Source organism: Mustela nigripes, chromosome 15, assembly GCF_022355385.1.
Source record: "Mustela nigripes isolate SB6536 chromosome 15, MUSNIG.SB6536, whole genome shotgun sequence".
In the NCBI taxonomy this organism is placed as follows: Eukaryota; Metazoa; Chordata; class Mammalia; order Carnivora; family Mustelidae; genus Mustela; species Mustela nigripes.
Window position 1 is genome coordinate 49941471 of NC_081571.1, and position 17635 is coordinate 49959105.

Below are 17635 nucleotides of genomic sequence, written 5' to 3' on the forward strand. Positions count from 1 at the left end.
AGAGCCAAATGGCAGGGTTTGCACCACTGTTCCTCTCTCCCTAAACTTCTACCCTCACCTCCTTTTCTCCTGGTTGAGAATGAAGGTGACATGGAGCCAAAAATACTCTGTTGGTTGTGGAGCATATTTTAAGAAATCTTGAAACCCATGCCAGGGGAGAGAGACGGTAATGGCAAAGAGAAGTATCATTACAAAGGAAAGCAAAAATCATCCTGGAATTGTTTTCCTGACTCCAAACTACATCATTTCCATGACAGGCAGTCAACTCTCCCTGATAATTTAGTTATACTTGTCCATCACTCTTTACTTCCAGTGTAAGTGTCCTAATTCCATCTGTGGGTTGGTATTGAGTTGCACCGCCAAATATTTGATAAAAAAACAAACACAGTGAGATCATTTTAGAGTTGGATTGTAAAAGGAAGCAGCAACAAGAATAATATAAATTGAGATTAATTCCCTTCATCTCTTCAGTCAGACCATTGTGAGGGGAAAAGCAGGCTGGATTGAAGTAAGGTCAAAAAGTCAGGCAGACATTTAAAGTCCCAGCTTTCTAGTAAATATTCTACCTTCAATTGTACCTTTTAATATGAGGCAGTTTCTACATGTCATGCATCTTTCTTTTTAAATACCCCCAACTCATTTTCCTCTAAAGATCAGTATTAAGACCTATGAATGGTTTAAGGGGCTGGGAATGGGGGTGGGAAGAAGCCTTACATCAGAAAAATGTGTGTTTGATATTAGAACGTGAATTATTGCATGATTTTGTGATGTTAGGAGAAATGTATTAAACTCGATTTTAAAAGTTTATATTGATTGACTGCTTTCTTGTTGTAATTCATTATCTTAGTCTTTTTTCCTCTTTGCTTTATTAAGAAAAGAAGACGTCACTGTCTAACAAATAGCTTATAAAAATTGTTCTATTTGAAGTCAGAAATTTCAAGGATTGTTAGAAAAGAATAAACTGTTTATTTATTTATTGCCCTTCAGAACAAAGAGTTTTTTTTTTTTTTAAGTTGAAAGAATAACAATTGCCACCTTCTAGCTGGTGATCTTGTATGTCAAGTTTCAGCCCAGAGCAAATTTTTACAACAAGTTATAAACCCCCTGTAACAGAGGGTTTATTATAATGGAAGTGCTGACACAACCTTAACTATAGCGTTGTAAACGGCTATGCTATAATATCCATTAAGCAGAAAGAAAAATAAGCTGGCTGATCAATAATTTATACAAAGAGTACCAACTGCAGACATAATAACTGTAATGTTTGCAAAGCAATCTCTCTGCTCTCCAGGCTTAACAGTAAACGCAAACTAGCAACGCTGTTAATTTCCAACTCCTACAGATAAGAATACAAACAAATTACTTAAAATTATATTTTGCTCAACATTTAGCATGCCTCGATGGGATAAAATAAAATTTAATTATGATGCAACTTGTGCGGGATGCAAAGCTGTTTTGTTTTCCAGCACATTTTATTATGAAAGGACATTCATTTGGAACATCAATTATGAGGAAATAGTATGTTTCAATGAGTTGACTTGGGTCAGGCAGGCTCTTCTAAGAGTTATTCAGACATGGAAACAGATTGACACTATTTAACTTCAAAGAAAGTTACAGGGCTTTACAGAGCCACAACCTGAAATACAATACTGCAAGCTCTGATCCGAGTCAACTGTCAGTAAAAACACACCTTGTCATTAGAGTTCATGGGAAAAAAGACGCTGGCTTGAAAAATGTGGCCATCATTAGCATCCAGTGACTCTTGGAGTGCTCAATTAACGGTAAGCCTCATTTGCATGGAAGCAAGATGTGTCATTTCTACCTAATAAACGTGCACCATAAAGTGTGAGCATTATTTTCTTTCCTGGAAAAATTTTTGAAAGTAGCTTTTCGTATATGTCCATATTTATTACCACCTTGCTTTTTATAATGTCCACATGTGTGGAGTGTGTCATTTTGATATTTTTGTTCTTGTAGATGGCTTTTAAAGCAGGAAAAGACTTGAGAGGTGGAAAAGAAGGAAATACAAGATCTGAAGGATCCCCAAAAGCCCAGTATGTATATACTCAAGGTTGAACCAGACTGCACATTTCAAAGGTTCACATCTCCATCAGTCTTTTTTGTCTGTTCATTTCCTGGGGGGGTGTGGAACCCAGTAGAACGAAGAGACATTGCTATCAGAGTTGTAAAATGGTGTATTACCCTGTGAGCAATTGCACTTGGAAAGGAACCAGTAATTTATATGAGAAGTGTTTAAGATTGCCTGCTCACCCAGTGATCCATGCCAGGTCAGTTCCAGTAATGCCAGAAAACAAAAGGAGGTGCACATCACCGGGAAAGAGACACCTCATATGCCTTAAGAGCTTGCGAAGGGGAGCACTAAAATGCCATTTTCTCAAATGAACTGGTCATTACCATTTAAAATCCTGAGGGGCTGTGGGGCTGGGGAGGAGAGAAGGAATTTTTCTTTTCATTTAACAGGGCTCTGAAGTACTAGTTTTAAGGGGGGAGGCGTTTTGTTGTGATTGTTTCAGCCCTGAGCTTTAGCAAAGGTTAAATCCTGAAACAAAGGTGCATTTTTTAACAATGGAATGGAAAAGGATGAACACAATGTCTCTGAGAAAGTAACTGGCCCATTTTAAACTTAGAAATGAACCGTTTTGAGCATTACCGGCACAAATAGTAATAAGACCCCTCTGCTAGGAATGCCTGTGCCTGGCTCTAAGTTGTTGTTATTTTTTTTACTTGGATAGATTTTCCCAGATCAATCCCTCACTCCACCAGTTTCCAGGAGAGCATTATGGATGCTGGCAGGATGCTATATAAGAAACCATTTCCTAAGAATTCTTCACAGGCTGCTTTTTTCTTTTTTAACATAATCAAGGCACAGGCTAGGAGCAGTACTCTGGCATAGGGGGACAGTCGCAGCACTGCCATCCTCAGGCACTTGCTTTCCCCCATATTATAAAGTCATTTTGGTTTTGAACCAGAGTTCATTTCATTCACATGGCCAGCATGCCTTCCTTGTGTATTGAGCAAAGGAACTCAAGAAAAAGACCATTTCCTATGATGGTCAGCTTTTAGAACTTAGCAATTGGCTCAAGATTCATCACATCCAGGAATCTCTGTGATTTATCCCTGAGTATTGTAACTTCTATGGAGTTTGACGAGTAAGGCAATTATCTATGCTTTCAAACTTGTTGATATATTTCTATTCCAGTGGTCTCAAGTCATTACTGTCCCTTTTGGATAGCTACGGTAATGTTTAGCCTGTGCTGGATGTTGGGTGATTGAAACTGCTTCTCTATTATCCACCCTTTTCCTTTGTCCCCAAATTGTGTTGACTGCTCATTCTTCAAATCATAGGTCATTTGATTCCGAACTGGATATTGAAGACTTGCAAAATTTTAGATATGCTCTGATTGGTTCTAATATACAACTAATTTAGAGACATTCTTGAGGCAAAGATCCAGAGATACTAGATCAAATAGCTAGAAAAGAGAATCTTAAACCTATAACTAAGGCTTGCATCTGGGTCTCATATAAAATGAAATCTTTCCTTAGTCATCAGAGGACCCATTGGGGTCTTCACAAAGAATGGAATATAAGTGACAGTATATTCTGATGTGTTGCTACGGATGATGAAGGAATGCAGGTTCGCGCGTGAAATTCTGCCTCCCAGACATGAGCAAACAGAAGCATGTGCAATAGTTTGTGTACTCTTTACTTTAATACTGCTGTCACCTTAATGCACACAATCTCTGTTACATGAAGCACACCTATTTTTGTGTACTGATTTGATGCTGGTTCCTGAGGATGTAAAGAAGACAAAGATATTCTTCCTGATCAGACCTTCATATACATGCTCTCGGTTGAGTCTTATTACCATAACATCAATGAAATTTTGCGTTAAGGAAGCCTGGAAGATCATCGAATCCCCAAATTGCAGGTCTGTTCCTGCCGTTTTCCTATCCAGTGACCATGCCAGACATCACAAGTGGTTCTTAGATCCTTCCCTGGGAGCTCGGAGGCAATCTCAGAAACCTCCCCAGCGGACACTTGCAGGCAGCCTCTCACTACCAAATCCATTAGATTCATCCTTACATATCATCCCTCATCTTGCAAAAGAGGAAACTGGCATGTTTTGTTAAAATATGAGAACTTGCCTCTGTACTCACAGCTAAGTTGAGGCTGAAGCCAGGAATGAGATTCAAGTCCTCAGTGTGGTTTATTTTTTTCCCCCCAGCTATTCTTGAAGGAAACCTTTTTTTGAGTTAAGAAGAGGAAATATATATATATATATATATATATATATATATATATGATCACTTAATATATAAGGGGTGCAAAAATAATAGACTGGCACAGTTGGCTCTGGCCTCATGGTTCTTGGCCAGTTTCTACCACTGTGTAAAGAATTTCTAAATGCCCCGACAGGGCTACTGATGTGTTCTCTGTTGCTGCTCAAATGTATGCACTCGGGTGTTGGAAGGCAGAGTGATGAGGATGGAGAATCCTGAAAAAGAGTTGGGGAAATACTGTTATTTCAGGGATAAGATTTTGAGATCTAGAGAAATACTTAACTAGCACGTGATGTTTAAAAACTTAGTCAAAGTGCAAAAACCCCTGGGGTTCCTCAACTTTTGTGATGATCTCTGGTTTCCTTTGATTAGAAAAAGCAGCACCTACCAGTAAAAGTCATTTGTTGAAGTGCTTTGCAAAATCAGGCATGAAACCAGCAGTTGATTGTGTAAACACATTTACTTATCTGTAGTCTCTTACCAGCCTTAGTTTGCTTTTCCATAGGGGACCCTCCAGCCTCTTTCTCCTATCCTTTTTCATCCTGACTTCAAGAAAGGGCACTCTCTACTTCTTTTCCAAGAGATGATTCAGGGATCACTCACAGCTATTCCCAACAGAGCAATAGCACAGCCCTCCTGCTGCCCCATTTAAATTGTCTGAACTGCGTGGCTTTTTCATTTACTCTCCCTTTAGAGTGAGGCTGCAAAGTAGAGAAGACTTGAATGGCCTTGTATCTTCAAAGAAGCGCCTTGAGCTCTGGAATGCAACAAAGTAGGAGAAACCACCGAACACCAGGAAATGTCAACAATGAGGCGGGAATGCCTGGGCAGGTGGGTTGGGGCCTTACCCTAGGCATTCTCCAGGACAAGGCAACTGACTCAGCCGAATAAGAAAATGGGTCTTTTTCCCACAGAAACAAATCTGACTGATTCTGAAACACACCGATAACAGCAAGTGCATAAATTCAAACATTACGCTTAGCGGGGAGTACTTTTATATTTTTATGTAAGAGATTTGATTGACACATTGATGATCGTTCTTAGTAAAGAGGAATTAAAATTTCCAATAGTCTGAACATTTTGGTCCTAACAGGAAGCTTTAGACCTTGACTGAATAAAACATTAAAAAAGACATACGATCAAACCAGTTTCAATAGCTAAAATGCATTTACAATGATTTGAAGTCTATTTAAAGTAGAACTTAAAGGAAAGCAAAAATGTTCCCAAGTGCTGTATGCCAGTAGTAACCACTGGAAACTTAATTACTTCTAAACACCCAATATGAAAGTAAAGAATTCATAATGTATAATTGATAAGTTTCATTGTAACTATAATAAGTTTTAGGTGGCACATCCAGTAACTAAACAGATGGGCATTTTATACGCCAATGTAAAGAGATAAACTCTTGTCTTCTATGTTGCTTTTTATCTTAATATTCAGGAATAATCATTATCAGTTTCTTAGCCAAAGTGTTCTAATAAATCTGATAGCTTATTGAATGTCCAAAAGAAGCCTCCGAGTCAGGAATTGTCAAGGGTAAATGTGCAAAGTTATGTATATTCGATTTATGTACATTAATATTATTACCAATCATAAGATGTAAGACATTCAAAATCAGTGTCAAAATAATGCTGCATTTGAAGTCTTCTAGATGTGTACAGCACTTATGCTGAACATTTTTTAAAAGAATATTTTCTATGAAAATATGCTTCTATTTTTACAGTTTGATTATTATTTTAATAATAGAATACTAAAGTATCTTTTTATAGTTTAGCTACACAGGAACAGTTTCAAGGAATTGCTTTATACATACACACACACACACACACATACTCACACATGTCTATTTTCAGAATTCTAAATAGCAATTATTTTCTTTATATTTATAGTCTATAACCCATGGTATTTTTGGTATCCAAAAAATACTTACTTTGTGTTTCTACTTAAGTAATTTTATTCTGAAAGCTCTCGGTAATCATAACAACACAGCAAAAGTTTGTTTTGTAAACATTATACTTTATTATCAGCCTTTGTTTTCTGATACAATGCTTTAAAAATATCCTCTGTTGTAGAAAGGACATTGTTGCAAAAAGGCAGCTCAAAACTTGTCCTTCCCTTCCTTTCATTGATCTGTTGCCTCTTAGGTAATATGAACAGCTGTCTCCAGCTCACCCACAAGCGAGCTGAACATAATAATAAGGTAGTGTTACTGGCCTGCACCTATGCATGATTATGGAGAGAGTGCCAGTTCTTTCCACTAAAGATAAGGTAACAAAGATACCATAGAGAGGAAAACTGGTTAGCAGAAACAAGTGAGGGCTTTTGACTTTAAGGTTCAGCAATTTCTCTGCTAACCACTGAGTTTCTCTTTCCGTTGGGTTTCCAATAAGGTGAAGGTGCCCTCTATAGGAGACTCCCAGTAAATGCTGCCTCTTTATATTTGGGTGACAGCACACAGTTAGTTCCCCCCCTTTCCAATTTATAAACAAACAAACAACAAACAAACACACTACTCTCTGTTAACACAAATTTGAACTCTTTTATAAATCCTAGAGGGAAATTAGTATCAAGCCCATAATCAGCGATGTAAATCGAGCGCCTTTTCAAATGAGAGAAATTCAACACTGAGAAAGCTGTTACAGCACATTGGTGTTTGATATTTACTGACATTGTGGTATGTAATGGGATGGGTAGTATAAATTTCGTGTTGTTGAAGGCAGAACGACAGAAGGCCTTGGCATAGTTAAGTGAAAAGTGGGCCTAAACAGAAGAATCCACATGCAGAGAGACACATTCACCACCTAATAAATACACCTCCCCAAAAGGTCTTCTTATCTTCCCTTATAAAGGTTACCATAATGCAGATTCATTATCAGTCCCACTGGGTAGCATATAGCTTGGTAAGAAATTTCTTTTGTTAGCATGCTCATAGAAAGAGATTAGCTATTTCACCAGATCTCTTGGGGCTATTTGAAATTTTGGGAATTCTCTCTGTAATTTAAAATGGAAGTTAAAGCCAATGTGAATAGACGAGGGAAAATCTCACAAATTACACCTCTCCATCTGGAAGTTTCTTCATCACTCATTGCAAAAGTACAAGCTGAAATCACATTTGTTACAGGCAGGAGAGATTTCATCTGTGATGTTACAATTATGTGTATTAGTAATGTTTTAATAACTAAGCATTTTGGTTGCAAAGAAAAATCTAAAATTTAAATGCCCGATAGGGTTTGGTTTGAAATTTTGGTCTTTAGTGACTTTGCGTATTACTTAGACTTTATCACTGAATCCCTCTATTTACATTCTTTGGACTATGACTTTAGCCTCTGTGGAATGTGTGTAGGAGTCTAGTATCACCTGCAGTGCAAGTGAGGGGATGAACAAGTGGGCATGAGAGCATAAGAGACAGAAACATCTGCCTCCTTTTACCTATCCATCTACTTCTGTCCTTCGCGATCGGTTCAAACATCTTTTCTCTATGAATCTATGTTCTCATAGTATGGAGTATGGACCTCAGGGACAAAAACATTTATGGAGCAATTACTAGATGCCATGCACTGTGTTAAATGCTTTACATAAGTTATCTCATTTACTCTTCCTAACATATGAAAGGCAGGCAATGATTATTATCCCAAAGCAAAAATGAGCAAACTGAGGCTAGAGGGGTTAAATTTCAGTCCACTCCGGGCCTGCTTTCTTCTCTACTATAACACACTCCCTTTGGGTCTTCCTTATATTCCCACCTATTTTCGACATGCTCAACTTATCTGTGTCCCTGTCTTCCTAACACAGCTGCCTCCTGAATCCCTAACCAGGACTAATAAAGCAATCTGCTATCCCTCTGGATGACTGAGCATTGCTAAAGACTGTCCCACAGCTATGCAGATCGGTAGCCTTAATTATTCATGATTCTGAGTTACAAGCTTTAAATTTAAGCCCGTTTATCCAGAAAGGGTGCCGAAGAAGCTCCACATCGCCACATTAATAGGAGGTCACGGCTCCGGTTAGTTTTAGTGGTAACTGCAACCAGAGATTTCAGGCATTTCCTTATATTATCTCTGATCTCTGAGGACGCGTTTTTCAGGATGTCTTCCCCCAGTTTCGTGGTCTAGATTCTTTCCCGAAGCTGGATTCCCGGTGCCGAGTAGCAACCATACTCTGTGCATATAGTTCTACCACCAGAGATGCACTGGGATTAGCTTTCTTGATACCTGAGGTCCGAAATCCAAGAACAGGCTCTGCATGGGTCACCCTGCGACATATACATGTTTCTGGTTGAAGAAACCTGTCAAGGGCGGTGGTAGCTAATGTTTAGGAATGTGTGGGATGCAAAATGAGACACCTGGCATTTAAAGCCTGGTCTGTGTTTGACCAGGGACAAGTTGACAACACAGTGCCTTGATTTCCTTATCTGAAAGGAAGGAGAGACTAACCGTATCTACTTCATTGCATTGTAATGATGATTATGTAATTTAAAATAAAGACCTTGAATAATTCCTGATTCTGAGTATATTAGTTACCACCCATCATTCAGGCCTTAGGACTGGTTCAGGTTGACACAGATATCCATTCACAGATCAAGCACTGTAGCCAGTAAGGCAAAACAACTTAGCAAGAGAAATACAGGTTTTTGTTTTTGTTGTTGTTGTTTTAGGAGGGGAGCTGAGAAGTTTCGTAGAATGGGGAGACCTTTCCAGACGAACGATTGAGGAATACTTGACAGATAATCACCAGGTGCTTGCTCTACAACCATGAAAAGTAATGTGATCTTTTATACCATTAGAGGGCCATTTATCTATCTTATGTGCCCTTGATCAGCTCTATCTCCCAGTCCCCTCAGTGATCATTCTAAAACTCGCTTATATGCTAAACCCAACTCCTGTATTAGATCCATATTCTGTAGTGATAGTCCTGTTGCAACAGGAAATCGAAGACAATCAAGTTTTCACTATTTCTTGCTGGGATTGTTGCCAGAGGCTCCGAGTTGACTCTCCTTCCTAGTCTGGCCCTTCATCCACTCGCACCGTTTCCAGATCCACACTGGAATGTGAGTTCCCTGTCCTTAATATAATCTGTTCACATAAGACCCTATACTTAAACTCTTCAATGGCATGGCTTCGCCTTCAGAATGAAGTCCAAGGTAGTACGGAGCATGACCTTGAAGACCTTTTCTATCTTTCTTGTTTTGTATTTCAAAACTCCCAGGAATAATTTTTATTTTAGGAAATATAAAGTGCTAAGTTTGTAAATTAAATCACATGACACTTGTGATAAAAGTACTTCCATTCATTCTCCTTAGATATTGGACAGAATTCTGTTCTTTTACTTCTTAGTACTATTCTTAACTTGTAATTTTACGCTAGGTTGTTTACTCTTTTATTGTGTGACTACCTTTACTGGTACTAAGTTCCTTTAGACTTTTTCTGTTTCATTCCTTATTGTATTCTCTGTCTGGCATAGTGGTTGGAATATAGAAGCTATACAATGTTCACTGAGTGATAAATGACCTACCACGAGTAAAAGGAACAGACCATGTTAGAGCCCATGTCTTAGTTCTTCCTAATGAATGCCTCTTCCAACATTTACTTGCTTAATTTACTTAAGAATATAGTGTTTAGGGACACCTTGGTGGCTCAGGTGGCCTTGATTTCCTTATCTGAAAGGAAGGAGAGACTAACCGTATCTACTTCATTGCATTGTAATGATGATTATGTAATTTAAAATAAAGACCTTGAATAATTCCTGATTCTGAGTATGTTAGTTACCACCCATCATCTTCCATCTTCTCTCTGTCCCGATACCTTGCTTGTGTTCTCTCTCTCTCCAGTCAATCAATCAATCAATCAATCTTTTAAAAAGAGAATAGAGTGTTTACATAACTATATTATTAATATATATTAATAACGATTAATTTTAATAATAACATAATGGATAAATTAATAACTTATTAATTACTTCTTAATAACTTTCCTGAGAATCTACTTTTTGTCTTATTGTTTATTGTATCTATTATTTAGCTATTAATCTGTTATATTATTAAAACTTTAAAAATCATTGCCTTGAACTGCTCTTTTTACCTTGAGCCGTTTAAATTTTGAACAGGTTTGTATCTCACTGTTTCACCTTACCAGCTGGAGAATGAGGGATTTTGGCCTGTGCACATGTGCGTTTAGTTAGCACTTGTTCATTTCAATCAATTTGGATAAATTTGAAGTATGTGCAAATTCATTTAGAATATCCCTTGTACTCTATTGGTTAGTTTTTTTTCTGCTGTAATACAACCCAGAACTTCATGGCTTAAAAAAAAAAAATCCCTATTTCATTTAGTTTGTGCTTTTGTGGGAGGGCTGAGATGGTACTTCCTGTTTGGTCAGCTCAACTGGGTTGCATGGTCTACAGTGGTTTCATTATATGTCTGGTGATTAGTATATTGCCATTGTAGTCGAGGCTGGGGTTTTACCAGCCAGTTGCATTACCTGTGAATACTCCTGTAGATGTTAACTTGAGGACACACGCAAAACATTCTTTAGGTGCTATGGATTGAATCATGCCCTGCCCCCCCCTCCCCAATTCACATGCTGAAGTCTCAACCATCAATGTGACTGCTTTTGGACTTAGAGTAGAAAGTAACTAGGTTAAAGAAGTTGTGAAGGTGGAATCTGAATCTAATAGAATTGGTGGTCTTATAAGAAGAGGAAGAGGTATTTCTCTCTCTCTCTGTCTGTCTGTCTTCCTCTCTCTCTCCACATGCATGCAGAGAAAAGGCCATGTGAGGACACAGTGAGAAGATGTCTGTTTACAAGCCAGGAAAAGAGTCCTCACCAGAAACCCAATTAGCCAGCACCTTGATCTTGGATTCCCAGCCTCTAGGACTATGAGAAACAAATTTCTGTTGTTCAAGCTAGTCAGTCTATGGCATTTTGTTATGACTATTTGAGGAGACTAAGACATTAGGGTACATACCTATGAGTGGACTTGCTTGCTAATAGGGTGTACACATCTTTAAATTTATTAAATAGGTCAAATTCTTTTCCAAGTTATTATATCACTTGAAATCTCAAAAGTTGTTCAATATTCTTCTCAACTCCTGATAGTCTAGAACTTTTGAAATTTTGCCAGTTAGGTGCATATGAAATGGAAACCAATGGCAGTTTTAATTTACAGTTCCTCATCACCAAGATTGGGAATTTTCTCATATGGTTTTTGGACACCTGGATTTTTTCCTTTTTTAATGCTTTTTTTTTGGTCATGGAAAGTGTACTCTTTAATTCCCATTCCTGATTTTCTCCCTCCTTCCACACACCTTCTCTCTGGTAGCAATCAGTTTGTTCTCTATAGTTAAGAGTCTATTTCTTGGTTAGTTTCTCTCTTTTTTTCCTTTGTTAATTTGTTTTGTTTCTTAAATTCCACATACGAAAGAAGTCATATGGTATTTGTCTTTTTCTGGCTGACTTATTTCACTTAGCGTTACATTCTCTAGCTCCATCCACGTTGTTGCAAATAACAAGATTTTATTCTTTTTTGTGGCTGGATAATATTCCATTGTATATACATACCACCTCTTCTTTATCTATTTATCTACGGATGGACACGTGGGGTGCTTCCAGAGTTTTGCTATTGTAAATAATGCTGCAATAAATAGAGGGGTGCATGTGTCCTTCTGAATGAGAGTTTTGGGATTTTGGAGGGGTAAATACCCAGTAGTGCAATTTCTTGGATTGTAAGGTAGTTCTATTTATAAGTTTTTGAGGAATTTCCATACTGTTCTCCATAGTGGCTGCACCAGTTTGCATTCCCACCAGTGGTGCATGAGGGTTATTTTTTCTCCACATCCTTGTCAATGCTTGTTGTAACTTACATTTTTTATTTTAGCCATTAAAGCTCCATCCAGGAGCCTTTTAGGTGTTAGATGGTGTCTCATTGTAGTTTCGGTTTGTATTTACCTGGCAAAGAGTGATGTTGAATATCTTTTCATGTGTCCATTGACCATCTGAATGTCTTCTTTGGGGAAATGTCTATTTATATCTTCCACCCATCTTTTAAGTGGATTATTTGGTTTTTGGGTATTGAGTTGTATCAATTTTGTATATATTTTGGATACTAACCCTATATTGGATATGTCATTTGCAAATATCTTCTCCCATTTGGTAGGTTGTCTTTGGTTTTGATGATTGTTTCCTTTGCTGTGCAGAAATTTTTATTTTGATGTAGTCCCAATAGTTCGTTTTTGCTTTCATTTCCCTTGCCTCAAAAGACATATCCAGAAAAATGTGGCTATGGCCAAAGTCAGAGAGAGTGCTGCCTGTGATTGCTTCAAAGATTTTTATGATTTCAGGTCTCACATAGAAGTCATTTATTCATTTTGAGTTTGGTTTGGTGTATGGTGAAAGAAAGAGGTCAAGTTTAATTCTTTTGCATGAGGCTGCCCAGTTTTTCCCAACACCATTTGTTGAGGAGACTGTCTTTTCTTTGTTGCATACCTATTCCTATGTTGAAGATTATTTGACCATTTAATTGTGGGTTTATTTCTGAGTGTTCTTTTCTATTCCATTAATCTATGTGTCTACTTTTTTGCCAGTACCATACAGTTTTAATTATTACCACTTTTTAATGTAATGTGAAATCTGAAATTATGATACTTCCAGTATTGTTTTTCTTTTTCAAGAATCTTCTTATTGAGATATTTTTTTGTTTCCATGCAAATTTTAGGGTTGTTTGTTGGACATTTGAATTTTCTTCTGTCAACTTTCCGTTCTTTTGCCCATTAAAATTTTTTACCATTTATGTGTTTTCTTTTTGATGTATAGGATTCATTTATTTATTCTGAATACTAACACTTTGGCATATTCCAGCCCCACCCCAGTCTGTTCCTTGTATTTTCTCTTTCTTCGTGACAGCTTCTGATGAATAGACATTCTAATTTTAATGTAGTCAAATTCCTGTTTTTTTAATAGATTTCTCATTTTGTGTCTTGTGTAAGAAATATTTCCTACTCTAAGAGCACAGAATTATTCTTTGGGTTTTTTCCTGCAATTTAATATTTTTTCTTTATACATGAAACTCTTTGTAGGGTGGAAATAGATGGGCTTAACAGCAGAGATATGGGGGTGGAGAGAGGTGAGCAAAAGTGTTATTACTGGCATCTATAGGGTAGATGCCAGAAATGTTACTCAATATCCTACGAGGCACAGGATGGCCCCCTCACAACAAAGAATTATCTGAACCAAAATGTCAGTAGTTATGTTAAGGTTGAGGAATCCTTGGAGTAGTGGTTTGTATAATAAGCTTTAGTCACTTTTATTAAACCCTGTGTGTGCTTTAAAAAAGTATACAGTACAATTGCAGATGTAATTGGTTTCTGTATTCTATGTGCTTCTTTAAGTTTATCTTGTTAATTTTGTAGTTCAAGCTTTCATAATCTTACTGATTATTTGACTACGTGATTTATCATTATTAAGAGAACTGCACTAAAATCTCCCAGCTCGTGGATTGATCTCATTCTTATAGTTTTTATAGTTCTGTCAACTCTTGCCTTAAATAGTTTTAGGCATAGCAAAGTGCCAAGAACCAGCTGGAAAAGGCTCAACTGACCAAATCTGGAGTAATTTCAGCATGAAAATAAAGAATAATACATGGATTGTACTTGTTTAAATAAATACAGTAATAAATACATACTTGGGAAGAAGAAAAATCTTCTTGCAAGGGAATGACAATTTGTAAATGTAGAAGGAATAATGGAGTGCCACTGGCAGCCCCCACAGTGCTGGTTGACTCAGATGAGTCAAGAATGGATATTAAAGGCACTAGAAGAGAATACAAAATTTCAAAGGTAGTACAAATAAAATCACAAAGTGAGATGATAGGTCTAAATACAAAAAATATTAGTGATCCCAATAGCTCTGCTTCCTCAGCTGTCTACTCAGCCAACCCTGGCCCCTCTCCCCACCACTCTCTGAAACTCACTGTGTTCTTTTTTTTTTTTTTTTTTAAATATAATTTTAGGGGCACCTGGGTGGCTCAGTGGGTTAAAGCCTCTGCCTTCAGCTCAGGTCATGATCCCAGGATCCTGGGATCGAGCGCCGCCCTCATAGGGCTCTCTGCTTGGCAGGGAGCCTGCTTTCCCCCCTCTCTCTGCCTGCCTCTCTGCCCACTTGTGATCTCTTTCTCTCTCTCTGTCAAATAATAAATAAAATCTTTAAAAAAAATTTTATTTTATTTTTTCAGTGTTCCAAGATTCATTGCTTATGCACCACACCCAGTGCTCCATGCAGTATGTGCCCTCCCTAATACCCACCACCAGGCTCATCCCCAACCCCAAAACCCTTAGTCTGTTTCTTAGAGACCACAGTCTCACTGTGTTCTTTTTTCTTCTTTTTTAATTTTTTTTTTTTTTTTTGGTCAGGCCCACAGGCTCTGACACTCTGCACACCAAACACACCACCACTTTTTTGATGCCCCCCATTTTTTCCTCCTTGGCTGTGTTCCACAAGAAAAGAAGGGAAGGGCAAGAGGAAGGAGGCAGCAAAGTACTCAGATGTGAAGCTAAAGTTGATCTGAATTTGCAAACGTCCTCACACTGAAGCAGGTTTCCATGCTCTGCTTCTATCTCAAATTTCTGCTTTTCATGTACTTATCGGTCTCAGCTCATCTTACTTTCCTTTTTTAAAAGATGTATTTATTTTATGTGAGAGAGAGAGCATGTGCATAGAAGCAGGGGGAGGGGCAGAGAGAAACCTCAAGCCGACTCCCCACTGAGCACTGAGCCCAAGGTGGGGCTGGATCCCAGGACCCTGAGATTATGACCCGAGCTGAAGTCAAGAGTCACACGCTCAACCAACTGAGCCACCCAAGTCCCAGAACATCTTACTTTCTCAGCAGCTAATTCACGCGTTTAAGAAAACGTAAAATTGTTTTATCCAGAATTTTTAGTTTCTTTTCTTAAAGAGTTGATCTGAGAACTTGGTTCTTTATAATGCCAGAGGTGGAAGCAGGAAGTAAACATTTATATGTGATATCTGAGGTTTTAACATTTCAGCCAAATGAATGAAGTTTTACAGTCTAAAGATCCAATTTCTTAAAATTGGAAAGGGAGTTCTAGGTTAAGTAACTTTTCCAAGAAAGATAATAATTCAAAACGAGAATCCAGGTTTTTTCATGACTCCTGACTTCCACATTAGTGCTCTTCTTATTTTAACTGTGAAAACAAGCAAACAGGGATATAATTACTACGAGGAGGAAAATAAGAGTAAGAAATTATGCAGGATTTTCTACTTCAACTGAACCAAAGTAACTTTGATTTGCATGTTGTTTTTCCTTATACCACTTTATTAGAGAAAGCATTCTTATGCTAGAAGTAAAGATTGAAATCACTGATTGAGTAGATGTGCTATTTCTCTGTAGATACAAACTCTGCTTTCTCAGGCATCTGATTTCCTTATCCTATGACCACAGGAAAATACATGGAAGTCATTTTTGGGTTCTGTATGTCATCTTTTTTCCCCCAAATATTACCCTTATTTTCCAAGATCTCTAAATTAGACAATCCCAAAGTTGCATGGTCAAGCTTTCTAAGTAATAAAGTAATAGATACCCAGTTGAAATATTTCACCTTTAGATTACATGTATCTCATACTTCCCAATATGATTTTTTATAATTTTAAACACTTTTTAAAAGGATTTATTTATTTATTTTAGAGAGAAAGGGAGAGAGAGAGAATAGGGGGAGGGACAGAGGGAGAGGGAGAGAGACAGTCTTCAAGCAGACTCCCTGGTGAGCACAGACCCCAACTCTGGGCTCAATCCCAGGACCCTGAGATCATGACCTGAGCCAGAATCAAGAGTCAGATACTCAACCAACTGTGTCACCCAGGCACTCCTATAATTTTTTATAATTTAAAAATATGTCTGCATTTTATTCACAGGATGTGAGAATGAGTCATACTGTGGTAGATCTGCAGGGATTCCTTCCTGCCCCTCTTCTTAATTCCCAGAATTGCCCCAGTATACTTACCCAGGACTATGGAATACTACATGGAGTTAGGGATACGAAGACTCTTGGCATTCTTATTTGGAATGCTGAGGCGGAAGTATAAGTTCTTGCCTTCTCTGTGGGGTACCGGAAGGGAGGATCCAGTCCCGATTGCTTCTGGAAGACATTCTTCAGTCGTGTTGGAAAAGTGACTTAAGATGAAACAGATACCCCAGAAAGCAGAGCAGAAAGGAGTCTTCACTAAATCCAGCAACTATGGAGACCAACCACCCTATCTCTGGACTTCCAGTCCCCTGGGGCTAATAAACCCACCATGTTGTTTGTGCTTTCTAGATGCATGTGTGCACGTGCACACACACCCACACACACCGCAAACCACAGCAACATTAAAGAAAAAAGCAGAAGGGCATGAAAGCAAACCAGCAAAGGTACAAATCATGAGAAAAATTTGACCATGACTAAAGATAAGAATTAGAGCAATGATAGCCATGCTTTGTAAGAGTTGGTCAAATGATAACAAATCCTTATGAAAATAGGCTATATGATATTTTTGTCAGAAAAATAGATAATGATTAGAAATAGCTTATTAAGTTTTCAGAAGAATGCATTAAATGAGCAACACAATAGCCCTTGCAAAACTGTTCCGGCAAATTCACCCATTTAAGAGTTCACAATTAGAAGCTTAGTATTAATCATTAATATAATTTGGTTACCTCACTAAATCTAGAAGTGTAAGTTTTTCTTGTTTACTTTAAGGTGTATTCAGTTAGGGCGCAGTTCTTTTCTGATTCTTTTTTATTTATTTATTTTTTGAAGTTTCTATTTATTTGTCAGAGAGAGAGCACAAGCAGACAGAGTGGCAGGCAGAGGCAGAGGGAGAAGCAGGCTCCCTGCTGGACAAAGAGGCCAATGAGGGACTTGATCCCAGGATTCTGGGATCATGACCTGAGCCGAAGGCAGCGGCTTAACCGACTGAGCCACCCAGGCATCCCGTCTTTTTTGATTCTATATGGAAAGTATCTGTAGGCAATTTTATGGAAGACAAGGAACCCTAAGACACAAGGTAAATTTAAGCTGTGCCAGACTTTCTCCACATGGTCGGAAATACCAGGGCAGTCTTTTTTTACTTAAAAAAAAAGTGACATGAAAAAGGCAGTAAAAAGTTAAAATACTGTATGATTCCACTTACATGAGCTATCTAGAATAGGCAAATTCATGGAGACAGAAAAGAAAGTAGAAGTTACCAGACACTGAAGAGAAGGGAGAACAGGGTCACTGTTTAATGGGTACAAGGTTTCTGTTTGGGAAGCTCAAGAAGTTCTGAAAACGGGTAGTGGAAATCGTT